At 34.7% G+C, this 15,318-nt stretch overlaps 4 long non-coding RNA genes across 4 annotated transcripts; all 4 read left to right on the top strand.

The window, feature by feature from the left end:
• The first annotated feature begins 330 nt into the window (after positions 1-330).
• LOC139195963 (uncharacterized) lies at positions 331-1,873 on the top strand. Its single transcript, XR_011581049.1, has 4 exons — positions 331-374; positions 1,358-1,493; positions 1,591-1,639; positions 1,782-1,873. It is a non-coding gene; the product is annotated as an uncharacterized lncRNA (long non-coding RNA).
• Positions 1,874-5,424: 3,551 nt separating this feature from the next.
• Positions 5,425-7,624, top strand: LOC139196522 (uncharacterized). The gene is made up of 3 exons (XR_011581528.1): positions 5,425-5,788; positions 7,379-7,489; positions 7,557-7,624. It is a non-coding gene; the product is annotated as an uncharacterized lncRNA (long non-coding RNA).
• A 1,584-nt stretch (positions 7,625-9,208) lies between these two features.
• LOC108172113 (uncharacterized) lies at positions 9,209-13,345 on the top strand. Its single transcript, XR_011581527.1, has 8 exons — positions 9,209-9,456; positions 9,652-9,728; positions 9,830-9,874; positions 10,763-10,823; positions 10,959-11,034; positions 11,852-11,981; positions 12,437-12,529; positions 13,251-13,345. It is a non-coding gene; the product is annotated as an uncharacterized lncRNA (long non-coding RNA).
• Positions 13,346-14,158: 813 nt separating this feature from the next.
• Positions 14,159-15,318, top strand: LOC139196523 (uncharacterized). The gene is made up of 5 exons (XR_011581529.1): positions 14,159-14,299; positions 14,463-14,512; positions 14,673-14,729; positions 15,090-15,129; positions 15,217-15,318. It is a non-coding gene; the product is annotated as an uncharacterized lncRNA (long non-coding RNA).

Below are 15,318 nucleotides of genomic sequence, written 5' to 3'. Positions count from 1 at the left end.
TAGTAACTTATGAAACCTTGTAATGGACGCTTGAATTATGATTTTATAATTTGTAATATTGTTTTGCATATGATTTTTGAATGAAATGTATTATATTTAAATTTTCAATGTTGTTTTTGTGTATAAATTTTTTGACCTTTATTATTGAGACCCCCCGAGTTTAAAATCCTGGATCCGCCACTGTCAGGAGGGAACTCATAATGTAGTAGATATTCCTCAATGCAAAGGTCCCAATCCTAATGACTTTATATTTTATATTTAATCCTGGATTAGTGCTAAATTTTATATTTTTTTTAGTTTAATTTGTGTTTTCTTTTCTGTTTTTGCAGCTCATCGTCCAAGTATAATTGCTGCTATGGAGCTGCTTAAACAATGTCCCTTTTTGGTTATTAAAACTCAATGTTACCTGCTTTCATTTCCAGTTTTTGAGTCTTCTATTCTACATTTTTAATAAGAAGCCGACGGTGCTGGTGGTGGGCGGATGGCTAACATGGTTAGTCCGACCTAGAACTGGATTGTGTAATCTAGCTAGCCTTTCTATTTGTTTACTTGCTGCAATTATTCAACTTATGCTGCTATAATATTTGCTTCCTTCTGTTTTGTCCTCTACCATTTGGATCATGTGAATGACAACTTTCATGTATATTTCGAATAATGAGCAGTTTATTGCTGTTAATCTTTTGATCACTGTATATGTTGCTAATTTACCTTCTCAAACAACGTACATGTAAACATTGGTATATAAAACTTATTTATATGTTAATTGTATGGTTTCTTTACTTTTGAGTTTGGTTGAATAACAACATTTTCTACTTTCTAGAGTTCATCCTCTTTATTTTAGCCCAGGCCAACCCACTCCACTCTGTTCGAAGCTCTTCAACTTTTTCACACAAATTACTTAAAAATTCCTGCTCTCAAACATCTTAGATCCCTCACTCACTCTTCTGGCATTGACGCCCCAAAGGTATATTTCTCTCATTGCATTCAAAATTCAGTATATATATTGGGGCCAAGATTATGATGAGAAAGGACAGTAAATAGCTATCAATATGTGAATGTCTTATTTTCTTTCACTATGTAATAGCATCACTAACTTTTGTCTTTACTGTCTTATTGTATTTCCCATGTTGAGAGATAGAACTAAAAGGACAGTCGAATAATGGAACAGAGTCGGTATCTGGTAATCTTTCTACTTTACCAAAGCCAATTGCAATTTGTTTTGGAACAAAGAAAGATGCTCTGTTAATCTAGGGATATGGCACCCCCTTGGTTTTTGGATAGGATTTGGTGCATTATCGAATAAGAACTTTTTTTCCTTTAGAATTATCGAATCAGTGCTTATGTATGCTGTCTGCAGATGTTACAGTAACAACTGCAAATACAAGTCGAGAGGAAGATCATATTCCTTTTGTGGTGCAGCTGGGGTTTGTTATCATATGCGATGCTTTTTGTTGTATGGCCATATGAAGCTGCAGATGCAAATATTTCTTAAGGTAGCCTTCTTCACTATGAATAGATTCATACACGCATACTTATTCACGCTTGCATACAAGCTTTGGGGTTGCTAAAATTTTCCTTTGGGTTTCATAGGTACATGATGATCCTTCTTACGCTCCAGTTTGATGGTCCAACTCAATGGGTGAGTAATGCCGTTTATTTTCATGCGCATGTTTTCTAGAAGTTCATTCCTGTTTTGGGATGTTTGAATATATAGGCATTGTTTAAATTACAATATTTTATTAAGTTAAATTGTTTAAATTACTTTTTATTTATAATTTTAGCCCTTGCACCACTTTGAGAGACTGCTGGTAGAGCTCATAGCAATTGATGTAAGTCCCTTACTTCCGTAATAAGGTACTTGGAGTGACTGCTGTTAAAGCTCATAGCAATTGCTGTAAGTCCCTTACTTCCATAATACAGACACTTACATTTATGATCATTTTTGCGTTAAGACAATACAGTTATAACTTATAACCGTCACATAGATCAACGCATATGTATATCGAATTTACCTGCATTACTCGAACAATTTGCTTTTCAATTCGCGAAGGGAATTAATAAAATCCAATATCTGTGTAAAAGTTTAGTTTCCAACTTTCTAGCAGTGAAAATGTTGCCCTTTCTGCAGACTACACCCTTTCACACACTCACTTTGACATGGTTAAACATATATATTCAAGATTTTGATCTCTGTGTGATTTGGCAATACTTTTCACCTAATATTCCTCTCTCTCTCTCTCTCATGAAGGCACTCATTGGATTAAAAAAAGGTTAATCAAATATAGTCGGAAAGGGAAGCCAAAACTTCATCCATTCAGAATTTCAACTGTGAGTAATTTCCTTAAGAGAAGAACAAGTTTGAATCACTTTTTTTGTAATTGTGTATATTATAGTTCTTTGAATGAAAATCCTAATTTGTACAAATTACAAGGTATGTTACCACCGTCCTTAATCTACATATATGCAATGTGCAAAATTATCTATACTAAAGTAGGGGGAGGGCAGGCACTATTCACGTTTGTTTTTATTTTGCTTTATTTACAACAGTACCAGCCGAATGGGAGTGGGTTGGGAGGGTGATTCTCAAAATTTCAGAGGGTAATTTTGTCCATATGGCTTATCAGGGAGCCACTCGATTTCACGCTATTTACAACAAAACCGTAAGGTTTGGGCTGGTATTGGGGCTGGGTTGGAAGGGCAATTTTGTCCTGTGTGTTTGAGACGGATTGGGGTGGGTTTGGGTTTGCTGTCATTCAGTGAGGGTTTCGGGGATGAAAGGCCATGCCTTCGATAGAGAGAGACAGAGACAGAGACAGAGACAGAGACAGAGCGACAGAGAAAGGGAGAGGGAGGAGTGGCGACCTCAGCGCCATTGCTGCAGATCCTCGATTTCATGAGTGGGAGAGACGTTTGGAGATTTTTTTTCCCACTTTTTGAGGGACGGATGGACAGGGAGGGAGAGAGAGAGAGGGCAGAGAGCATGTTGTGCGTTTTTTGTACGTTTTCTGTGTGAATCTGAAGCTGTTGTTATCATCTTTTCTCAAACAGGCAAGCTCTCTGATTTCTCAAGCTCCAGGTACCAACCCTGTACTCGATTTTTCCTAACTTGAACAAATATAACCAAGTACAGGACTTGATAACTTCTCTCTTTCTAAGAGAGAGAGTCTGATTTTGTATTTGGTTTGCAGGAAGCATCCTTCTTCGAGTTTTAGGGTTTCATTATGTGAGCTTCCAAGCTTTTTCTGGGTCAGGTATATAATTTATCTCTTTGGTGTTAATTTCTTTTTGTTTGGGTTTTTTGATTGTTTGTGCTTCCATTTTTCCCTGAAACTTAAAAACACCAAAAAAAAAAAAAGTAATAGTGATGATTAAATTTTGGGCTTTGGTTTGCATGTTTCGGTTTTTTACTGTGGGTGAGCAATTTTTTATTTTAGTGTTTTAATTAAAGGGCTAAACATTTGTCAGGAATACATATGTATGATCATGATTAATTTTTGGGTTTAATTTAGCTGTTTCGGTTTTTACTGTGGGTGAATAATTTATTTTTATTTTTATTAAAATGCCAGAGATAAGTTTCTTCTTTTTATGGTTGTGAATATATATATGTGAACATATAATATCTTCGTTTGGAGTGAATCAAAAAGCTTACTACGGTAAAATTATATTTTGTGGTACTTGAATATTAGCCCATGGTATAATCAGTTTCTACTGAAAGTCTAGAAATCAAAGGACCCCAAATTTGCCAGAAAACAAGTAGAGGTTGGTTACTAAGCTAAAAGAACAAGTGGTATTTTTTGGTTAATTGGTTGGGTTTTCGGATGGCTCTTCTGGGTTGTTGTTAATTGTATGTTTTCTGATTGAATTTGGCATCTATTTATCCAACGGATTAGTGAGCTAAAACTACAAGTGGGGTTGTTTTGATTTTTGGGTTGTTTAATTTTCTGTTATTTTATTGAATTGGATTTTATTCAATGGGGTTAGTGAACTAAAAGTGTAATTGGGTTTGTTTGGTTTTGAATATCAGAGTCTTACATATTTGATTATTTATTGTATTTCTCCATCTAATGCATATGTGAAAATCATGAAGTTAGAAGATCTTGGCTTAATTCACTTTATAACTTACAGTGCATGCATGCTACCAAGGTTAGAGGTAGAACACTGGAATGTCAACTTAAATTTATATATTGCTTAATTTGATTCCTCTGTTCTGTTAAAGCTCACAGAGATGGTGGGGATGATGAATTACTTTATTTTTATTGTATTATAAATAGTCTGTTTTTTTTATTTCCCCCGAAAGTCTGCTTTGCTATTTAATCCTTCTTTGCAGGCAAGCATTTTAGGTTTGAATGCAAAATGTTTCCTCAAAATAGGAGGTTTGGTCATTTGCTTCTCGACTTAAATTGGATTGGTTTTTTTAAATTTTTATTACATGGTGTTTTTAGTGATGTTGTTGCAGCTTTGAAAAAACAAATTTGAGGTTTTTATTTAGTGAGACAAATGAGTTTTTATTTGGTTAAAGAGGGGGTGGGGAAGAATAGAGAGGGAGGTAAATTGTGCTAATAGCTGCTCGAATAGGTTGTTAGTATATGGATGGTTAGATTAGGAATTTTTTTATTGCATTTTGTGATTGGGATCTAATTGCAGGTTTCATGTTGTATGTCTCAATCTTTAGATATAAATTATTTGATTAATACATGGTGTTGGCTGATTTAAGAGCGCACACACTTATAATCTCTTTTAATACCATGTTAGAATACGAACGTCCACCTCAAAACCAGCAACAATAATAAGTTGACAGTTGATCGTTTAAACTTATCTGCAAGGCTTTTTACTTTACAGATAGTTCATGCTCTTAACAGTTAGCAATGTATTTAGCAGTTTTTTAACATGAAGTAAATCTCTGTGTTTGAAATCTCACACTTGACCTGATTGGAGTCTAAGGTTTACAGCTATATTATTTAATTGTTGAATTTTTCTTCATGGAATACCCTGCATTTTTCTGCCTTTTCTTTTTAGTGATTTTTTAACCTTTTTTTTTTCTTCATGGAATACTCACATTTTTCTGCCTCTTCTTCTTTTGCTTCGGTTGCTGAAGCACCACCTTAATGGCCACATCAAAAGCAGCTTTCACATTCAATTTTTTTCTCCCAAAAGCTACAAACGTAGCTCCAATGATGGGTCGAGTAAGGTCCCTCAGTCCATGATTCACTCTCGATCATCCGTTCCCTTTTGCATGTCGGATGAGTGGCTGGATTTCAAAAGCTAAGTTCAATTTTTAATTCGATTCTTTACTGTTAGCATAGATTGTCATCATTTCTGCCTTTTTGCTGTGAATTATTTCCAGATTTTGTTGCACTGTTAGGTCAGGTTTTGAGGGTTCCTTTATTTGGTTTTGGGGGTTCCTTTATTTGTTTCGTTTCTCTGTGTTCTATGTATTGTTCTTAAGTAAGGTCAGTTTCCTTTATTTTTTTTGGGTTTTCAGTTCGTTAATCTGTGACTCTGTGTTTAGATTTTTCGTTCGTGTATGATTAAACGGGTATTGGGTTTTGGTTGTTGAAATTATGATTTTTTTCCTGCTTAAGCTTCTTGCTCATTTTTCTGGAAATGGGAAAAATTGAGGAAATTGATAAAAATGGAAATGGGAAAGATTGGTTTTTTAATTTTTGGTTTTGTGTTTCTGCAGGTGAAGTTTCTTTGCCGGGTGGGAAAACAGAGGAGGGGGACAAGGACGATGGGGACACGGCGACGAGGGAGGCGAAAGAGGAGATTGGTTCGGATCCTAAGCTAGGTATAAATGTTTGATCTTTCATCACTATTTGTTTCAAATTTAAGTTTGATTGAGCTCAAATATGTGCATTTGAGTGGACACAGAACTTGGTTAGTTGAATTATATGTTTGCGAAATTGCAGATTGATGCGTTAGTTTCTTTGTATTGGAAGGTGAAGGTTGGGAACTTGAGTTGAGTTGAGGCTAGAAAGAAAAGCTCGGGACTTATCATTTACTTTTGTTTGCATTCGAAATGAGTTTGAATGTAAGGTTTAGGGTATTAATTTAAAAACCAAAAACTGAGTAATCATACTGGTAGATTAGAGGTGTTCTTTAAGAAGTATCTAGCTGACACGGTCATTTAGTTTGTAATGTACTCATTCGTTCTTCGTGTTGTTCTGTTAAGTACACGTCCTTAATATCTACTAATTTTAATCATGTGCATCTGAGTTTTCAAGATACATTCTCGGAATCCATAATTTGTTGACGGGTTGGAGGGAGAGGATCGTTGGGATTTTTGACTCGGGTGCGGGTGGGTGTGGCTGTGGGTGATGCATCGGTCAGAGGGTTGTTGGGGGGAGGAGAAGAGGGGGACAGAGAGACTGACAGATTGGAGAGAAATGGTAGCTACGGGTTTCGACTGAGTGGGAGAGAGATTTAGCTAGGTCCTCTGCCAGGACCTATGGGATTTTGTCCACTTTTAGACAAAGGCCGGCAATGGTTGGCTTGGTGTTTGTGTGCACCGAGCGAAATGTCAAGAAAGAAAGGTGAGAGATATAGTGAGTGGTGGAGAGGGGATGGGACATGACGGTGTGGCGGGTTGGTGGGTTGCCAAAGTAGCGGGTTAGGTGCTAATAGCTGCTCGAATGGGCTATTAGTATAGGGATGGTTAGATTAGGATTTTTTTGGCATTTTGTGATTGGGATCTAATTGCAGGTTTCGTGTTTCATGTCTCCATCTTTAGATGTTAATTATTTGATTAATACATGGTGTTGGGTGGTTTAAGAGCACACACGCTTATAATCTCTTTTAATACCTTATTAGAATGTGAACATCCAGCTAAAAAACAGTAACAATCATAAGTTGAATGTTGATTGTTTAAACTTATCTGCAAGTCTTTTTACTTTATAGATTTGTAGTTCATACTCTTAACAGTTGGCAATGTATTTGGCAGTTTTTAAACATGGAGTAAATCTCCGTGTTTGAAATCTCACACTTGACCTGATTGGAGCCTAAGGTTTACAACTATGTTATGTTTTCTTCGTTTGTGTTGTCTCATGCCTAAAAAAACCCAATATATGCAGCAGGGCTGTTAAAATTGAGCGGATTTTTTTTCAGATTCCAATTTTAGTTGGTTTCTGTAAAGATTGTAATGGTTTCCTGTTTTTAAACTCTGAAAATTTTACTTGGTTTGTTTTTAATTTTTAGTTAGGTTCTCTAAAAAAATATGTCTTTCAGTGTCTGTCCTCTGTGTGTGTTGTTAGTTTGGGCTGTTTCTGGATTCTTAAATTGTGGTCATTAATGTCGTTTTTAGCTTTGAATTAAGTTGGAACTACTAATTTAACTAGAGTGTTATATGCTTACGTTACAAACCAGTTTATCATTTTCATAGAAAATAACTTCAATGAGGAGCGAACTTGAAGCTGAGCTGACAGGTTTGCAGCTTCAGCATGAAGATGAGTGTGAGAAGATGCAGGATGAATTGGATCTTCAAAAGTCTAAAGTACATATCTACCATTAAGTAATTGATGTTTTTGTACCTTTTACTTACAGAATGATAATTATCGCAGGAGGAGAAGCAGAGGGCATTACTGCAAATGCAATGGAGAGTTTTGGTAATAAGCCATAAGAGGACCAATTCAAAGAAGGTTGGCTTTATAATAGATAACTCTCTCTCTCTCTCTCTCACATCCACAAACACAGATTCAATTACTATAAGTTGTTTAGTTGCAGTTGATTGGATGTATTAGTTAATCTTAATTTTAGTCCACATAAATTACTATGGCTGTGGAAATTGAACTAAAAAGTACATTTCTTTTTTAAAATTGAATTTTTTTTTTAATGCTACCAGGAAATAGGTGGTTGCAAATTATTTACTCCACTAATGAAGAATTTGTTAAATGCCATCTGTCTCCATCTAAAATGTGCCCTTTTTTTTCTTAGATAAACAATCTTTTCACTATCTTGCACGCTTCGGCAACAAAGATTAATAAAACTGCACATCTATTATAGACAGAGAGATGTAGGGAGAAGTTGGAATTGGAGAGAGAGAGGGTGAGGGAGGGATGGGGTTGCTTTCCGAAGATTTGTTTCGAATTGTTTCTCCAGTTCTTTCTATTTGTTTGGGATTGTTTCTTTTTTACTGAATTATTTTGGTCCATGCCACTAAAATCTGATTTATGCTATTAATTGCTGCTTAAATGTGACTTTTGGTATTAATTTTTTACCTTTCATGTTTATGCTGCGTTTGGATTCCATTCGAATCAAATAATGTCGTTAATCTTGATATGAATTCTCTCTGCAACAATAATTAGGGACTTTAGTTTAAATTATCACTAATTTGTTCTTGCTTTGGCCTTGAATCTTGGTTAATTTGGACTGCAGGTGGTTCTGATATGGAGGAGAAGCTGCAAGAGCTTATGATCTTGCTGCACTTAAGTACGACTGTTCTTTAACTCATATAAACTTTTCGGTAGGGTTCAAACTGTTAAGAGTTTTATGATTTTGCAAAAGCTTTTAGTAGCAGTAACTTGGTCTATTTGCAATTGCATTATTACACTATACAAAGCTAGCAGCAGCTTAACCCCATTCACAAATACATATTTACTTTGTCCTTGGCGTCTACGCTTATTGCTGTCACTTCTCTTTTGTACACTTCCTCCTTTTTGACGAAATTACAGTTTGCCCTCAGTCTCCGGCTTTCTTTTGCAGTTACACCCCTGTGCTCTCACAGAGGGAAGCTCATGGCTGACACTGTCGCTTAGGGTATTTAATCTTTGGCATGCCATTGTCTTTATTTAATCATTCTTTGAATGAAATTCCGATAGACATCTACGTCGTAGTTTGACTTTGTTTTTCATTGCACAATCTGAGTTGCCCCAATATCTTTTGTATGCAATTTGGTGTAGACAAGTGGTTTTTGATGATTTGGTATCTACAATTAATTACCCATACAAGCATGAGTTTCGATTGCGGTCTCGATTTTTCCTTCAATCTGCATTTGATTTTTCTATTTTTTGTTTGTTGCAGCTGTCGATTATCTGCGCATTATTTTGCTTTTTTGAAATTTTGATTGCAGTTTGCTTTCTGCTGGACGTTAAACGTTTTTGTTCAATGATTATATATAGCTTCAGATGAGGAGACTAAAGAATGAGTTTTGGATCCTAATTATGGCTGCTCTTTCCTTGGAATGGGAAGTGCTTTCAATTCTTCTTCGTTTTCTTTTCTTTTTGGAAGGCATGAGTCTGAAGTTTGATCATTGAGTTTAACAAACAAATATATCGAGATATAAAAATTGAATTTAAATTTGTAAATGAATTATCTATTTTTTTTGAGATTTGTGTTCGCATGCTAAAACAAAGTATAGTAATGATTGTTAGTTTGCTTGGACGAGATGGAATCCAAATTTATGGGACTAGAGGAGAAGTAAAAAACTTTTTTTGGCCCTTTATGGATCCTACAAATGGTTAGGTAAAAACAGCAAGGGTTGTGAATAATTTTAATCATTCTTTTTCTTTTATTCCAATGGATTTTTTTATTCATTTTATCATTGGGAACAGTTTTAATCGCATCAAATAATATTTTTGAAATTTTGATTCTATCCTCTGAATCAATTCTTTTACTTATTGGCTGAACCTTTTACTTCCCTTCCAAACTTGAAAGCAGGAGGCCAAGTCTCCTGACTGGTCCAAGGGCTAGGAGGTCAACCTTGAGCAACCTGCCAAGAGGATTTTACCGACATGGTTTGGTTTCTGAACCTCATCATGTCTCCATATATTTTTTTTTTATATATATAGAATGCTTCTATCTGCAGATCAAAACACATCATTTTCTGAATTTTCAGGGAATGAAAATTCAATCAACCAGCATTGATTCTACCTAATGTTAGGTTATGCCACTGGATCTCTTATTCATAGTGGAAAAACTGAGTTCGTACCTGTTATCCTATTTCTCATTTATTAAGTCTGCTAATCCTTTTTCTTCTTAATTCTATTTGTTGCTGCTGGTTCCGATATTTCAGGGTCCTATCTGTGTATAATGTATTTGCCACTTTTGTTGTTCTTATCAATATTTACATCTTAATTTTTTTCAATTTGTTTCTTTTACTTAACATGGTTTCAACTTCTTGAGATTGTGAGTTTAATTAAGATTTTATCATATGATATCAAAGTTTAAATTTGATAGTTTTTTGAACCGAAATTGTGTCTTTTAATGTGAATAAATTCTGTTAACAAGGATTTTGGTCTCTAAATTTTTCGTAGTGTAATTTTTATGGTATAATTTATGCCATTGTCTTTGTTTTTGTACTTCTCCCATTTGTATGTAAATTCAGTTAATTGGTGAAATTTTTGGGTCTGCGAATTCAATGAATTGGCCAGATGGACCCATAATTAATGCAGTAATAGTTGATTTCATTTTGGAAAAACTGGTGCTGGCCAAAGAGAGGTCATGATGTCCCATATTGTATGAACTTTATGTCAATAATGATAGATTGTAAGGTAATTGAGGTTTGTGCAGACAATAACTATTAATACGAATGGATGGACCGATGTCGGGGGTACTGTTAAATTATGTATAAGACATTCTTTCTGTGACGTTGGAACCCAAAATTGGGATGCATTTAAACTTAAGGTATTATATATATGGGTGATTTCCTTCTTTTTCGTTTCTTTGATATGCATGATTGGGGAAAAGCAGGAAAGACCTACTCACACAAGATATGTATCAATGTAGGTTCTAAAGTCGATTTCTTTTTCTATATGTGTGCATATTACAGAGGCAAGGAGGATAGGGGTTGAAGTTTAAGAGATGTGTGAGATAGATTTCAAGCTTATTCAGTAAGTCTCTAATTAAGTCCGAATAAACTGCCTTCATTTCTTTTCTATCCATCCTTTAATTTTACTTGGATAATTTTATTTTATGTAATGATTTCTTCTGGGTTTTTTCCATTTCATATTTTAAATACATTGAAGGTTGAAGATGGAGACAACAATGGAATTCTGGATGCCGAGGAGAAGAAGCCTGGCATTATTACATCTTTATTTTTGAGTGAGTATCTCTTTCTTTTCTTCTGATTTTGCTTCTTTCTTTTAGTTGTTGAATATTTCAAATTTTCAACTCACATGTTCATATACATTGTTGAGGAGTGTATTTTGCTATTAACAGGCCATGATTTTTAGTAATTGTTTTTTAATTTTTATGGTATTATTTTTCCCAAACCTAAAAATCATAGCAAAGCTTTTTCAAACGAAATTTTTTTAAAGTATTGCGAAATGGATAATGGCATAAAAAATTATGTTGCAAGTAACTTGACACACTATAGTAGGTTTTCTTTTTGGCATGTATGTGTTTCTTATTCGCATTCATGATTCCGTTATCATTTACATTTACTTTTGCATGATTTCTCATAAATTGGATGCGAATCTATTTATTGTAAAAATAACTTTTTTAGCCAAGCAAATGATTTGATTGAGCAACAGATGCATCAATCATATACCGCAAGTATGCGATGCCCAAGACATTATAGTGCCTCCAAATTATCACTCTCTTTGGTTTTGGACAGATTACATTAGATTTTATTGTTTATTTGATGAAGTTCTCGATTAAGAGCATATATATTTTTCAATTTATCCCCTTTTTTATCCCCATTTGCACGTGTTTGTTAGCACTTTGAATACCTTATCCCCAATTTTCAAGATCATGCAAAACAATGTGACATTGCCTTTCTGTTTATCTTAACATTGCCTCTCTGTTTTTGATATCTTTGTTTATCTCTCTGAGAGAGAGGAGTGCATTGTTGTCACATAATCACATTACATGTTTCATTATCAAACTGTATACAATTTCTGATTCTTTCACGTCTCAGACAATATAAGGATCTTGAACCCGAAGAAGACAACAAATGACAGGCAGCTATGTACTGGTGAACTACAAGCATCTGTATTTCATTACAAAATCAGGTGAAATACAGGTGTTTTTATATGCAAAAAAGTCAGGTATGGTGTAATAATAACTTTCTCATGCTATTCTATTTGATTCTTTAATCAAAGTTTTGTAGTTTTTAGTAGTCAAATTTTCTCAAGACGATTTGAGTGGGGAAAAACAATGTCAAACATATGTCGTATATATAAACGTTTCTTTTGGTTGTGAAGATACACTATGGAGCGTGTGCATATTTGAATTTTCAGTTTCGTCAAGTGTATTCAATCTCCCATTTCATTATAGAGACCTCACGTAGTACCTAATTTAAGATGCATGCTTCAGTACAATCGAATGGAAAAAAAAAATACCATTGCAATGTTGGTATTTCGTATATCTTATTTTTAACTACGTTTTCTATTGCAAGTTATTGCCACAACAATTTATATGCGCAATGTCCATTTGGCTATTATGCATGCATTATTTATTCTAAGTGAGGAACGCTTTAATTAGTTCCTCCCTCATTTTTCAGGTACAAAATGGTGCTGAAAGTTTTCCTCATTATGCTCCTATGCCCAGTTGGTCGGGTGTATATGACATGCAGTGAGCACAGGGACACAGATAGGTTAGTTTATCCATGATGCTGAGCAATGTCTTGAATGGTATCTGGGTTGCCACGTTTTAGATGCTTAGATCTGTGATTGAAGTGTTATCTGTAGTTTTTCTTTTTGGAATTCATAATGTTTGCAACTATAAAAAATAATATTCTTTTATACCTGTGTTTCTCTTTTCTTTTTTTTCATGAGAAATTAATTGTCATTGGCAGCACTATAGAAAACCATCTTTCTGCATTATTCTCCACTTCATACAGAATTACATGATTTTAGGTTTAATATCAGATGTCTTGTATGTGTAAAATGCATGTTGCTTTTGTTTCTCAGGTAAGCAGAACATTTTTTACAATCACATCTTTTGTAATCAGCTTGGTTGAATGTATATAAAAACTAAGCTGTTTTACTTACGAACACTGTTCACTCAGCTATCCTTTTTGTTCGTTCATGATTATGTTGAATTTTTTTCATGTTAAATGTGTCTTATTCATGTTGTTAAGGCTGGTGCATTCAAGTCCCGCAGCAGCGCGCAGGCCTATTACTAGTTACATCTATTCTTAAGAATGAACCTGTTTTGTTCCATCCTTCTGTTAAGGATTATAATTTATGTAAAATTTATAAGTTTTCTCTCTTTCGGGTTACTTTATGTTTCGAATTAGTTGGGTTTAGCATTCTTCATAAGCTTTGATAATTGTTTAATTTCTAAGTTTTGTTCCATGCATGGTTGATTTACAGTTTGACATTCTCGACGATGATGATAATTGAATTCAGGATTATGATTCACCCCGAACAAGGACGGATATGTTGTCTATGCCAACAAGGGTGTAAGGTGAGATATAGTTTTCGTTATGTCATTGTAGTAGCTTGGCATTTTCCAAGGACTTTTAATTGCTGCTGCATTGTTGAGTACATTAAGAATGATGTGGTAAACCGGAGAGGGAGTCATCAGCTTATGGACGTGTTAACACATCCAATGTGTTGTAATCTTTTTGCTACTTAAACATGTTAAGACATCAATTCTAAAAAAAATTTGGTCTGCTACTTTACTTATGGTGTTGTTGGTTTACTCCAATCATAATACCTAGCTAGGATAGCCTTTCTTTATGTCTTAATTATTGATAGTGCTATATCATCATTGCAGGCTATGTTGGAGCAAAAACTGTGCAGGCAAAGACATAAGAGTGATGGATTTTGGAATGAAATGCAGAGGATATCATTTTGTGCTGCTTAAGTAAAAGTTTCCTCTTCTGTTATATTTGTGTGTTGGATATTGTAGAAAATTAATATAAGTTGTATATTCATGATAACTGATTGATTAAGATTACTTATAAGGGGTATATATGCACAGAAGAGCTCTGCATGAGGGTGCTATTGGTTTACCTTGACTGGATGTGTTGCAGGTGTGGGGTTGTTAAAAAAAATAGGTTTTAAAGGATCCTTTGCAGATGCAGGATCTTCTGCTAAGTTATGGGAATTCCTATTATTAAATGATAGCATTGCAATCCGAGTGTAATTAGTTTAGTTTAGTATATTTTATTTTATTTTATTTTTTTTGTGAAATGCTATTTACAATGTAATAATGTTTCTTTGAATTCAGTTGTTAAGGTTTCTTTTTATATTTTCCCCCCTTTAGACATTTGCAGATTTGTCCGGAGTGTGTGAGTTGCTGCAGCCAAAACAGGTGTTCTCTCCATTTTTCATCTCTTCCATACTCAAACCCTAGCCGCTCCACCTCTCTCTCCCATACATAAGCAAACTCCATCTGAAAGCCGAAGAATCCAAAGGTAAATCCCTTCGAACTCTGCAATTATCAACCAGATTTCATACTTTTTTTGGGATATACACTGCTATTTCATATAGTGTTATTTCAATAGTTTAATCCTAAGACCTAGATCATGACATCAGAATTTCGATTGATTTAGCTTTTGTCCTATGCCTTTTTTGTAGGCACAACAGGGATTGTAGACTACACAAAGTTAGAAGATATGAAGTATGCGGTAAGTCCTTTTACTTTCTCACTCCAGAGTCCAGACATTCATATTTTCTCAACCTTCTATGGAGCATGGGTACTAGGTTGTTGAATATTGCTTTCTCAATATGTCGATGTGTCTAAAGCGTCTATAAGAATCTCAAACTTCATAAATAATTTCCATGCAGATCAAAAAGCTTGATGGCTCTGAATTCCGAAATGCTTTTGACCACCAATCTGTTCGCGTATGAATCTTACAAGTTGAAAATTTATTTTCTTTCCGCCTGTATTTTTGTTTATCTTTTGCTCTGTTGGGTTTTTTCCAATAACTCAAAGGGGCCGAAAGGTATTCCCTTTTCATATTCTTCTCTCCCAATTTCTTTAGGGTTAATTTTAATTTTCTTATGCTATTTGCAGTGGTGCTGTTTAGGGTTTAACTATTTTATTTCAAGATTCCTTTTAGACACAGTAAATTGTTACATTTTAAATTTGTATTTCATAGCGTGGTTGCTTGATTCTAATGTCGATTTGTTACAACAGAAGTGAACCTTTTTCTTTCAATAATTTAATCTGATGTAACTCTGTTTTTGTTCTCTCATGTCTAGGTTGGTCAAGGACATGGGGAGAAGAGCACTTCGGAAATGGGTATGAAGGGAAATAAACTTTTTGAACTGCATTGGCATCTATTGTTCTGGTTTTTCTTTGACAAGTTAACTTGCTCTCTCTTTGCAGTAAGGTGCACAAATATGGGAAAACCACGACAAGGGAAAGCTGGGATATTGTTGTGGATGAGGAGACCTATTACGAGTGAGTCTGGACTTGGTTCTGGTTCTG

Source organism: Malus domestica, chromosome 05 (assembly GCF_042453785.1).
Source record: "Malus domestica chromosome 05, GDT2T_hap1".
Lineage (NCBI taxonomy): Eukaryota > Viridiplantae > Streptophyta > Magnoliopsida > Rosales > Rosaceae > Malus > Malus domestica.
Note: the sequence above shows the minus strand (reverse complement) of the source record. Positions and strands in the feature narration are given on the sequence as shown.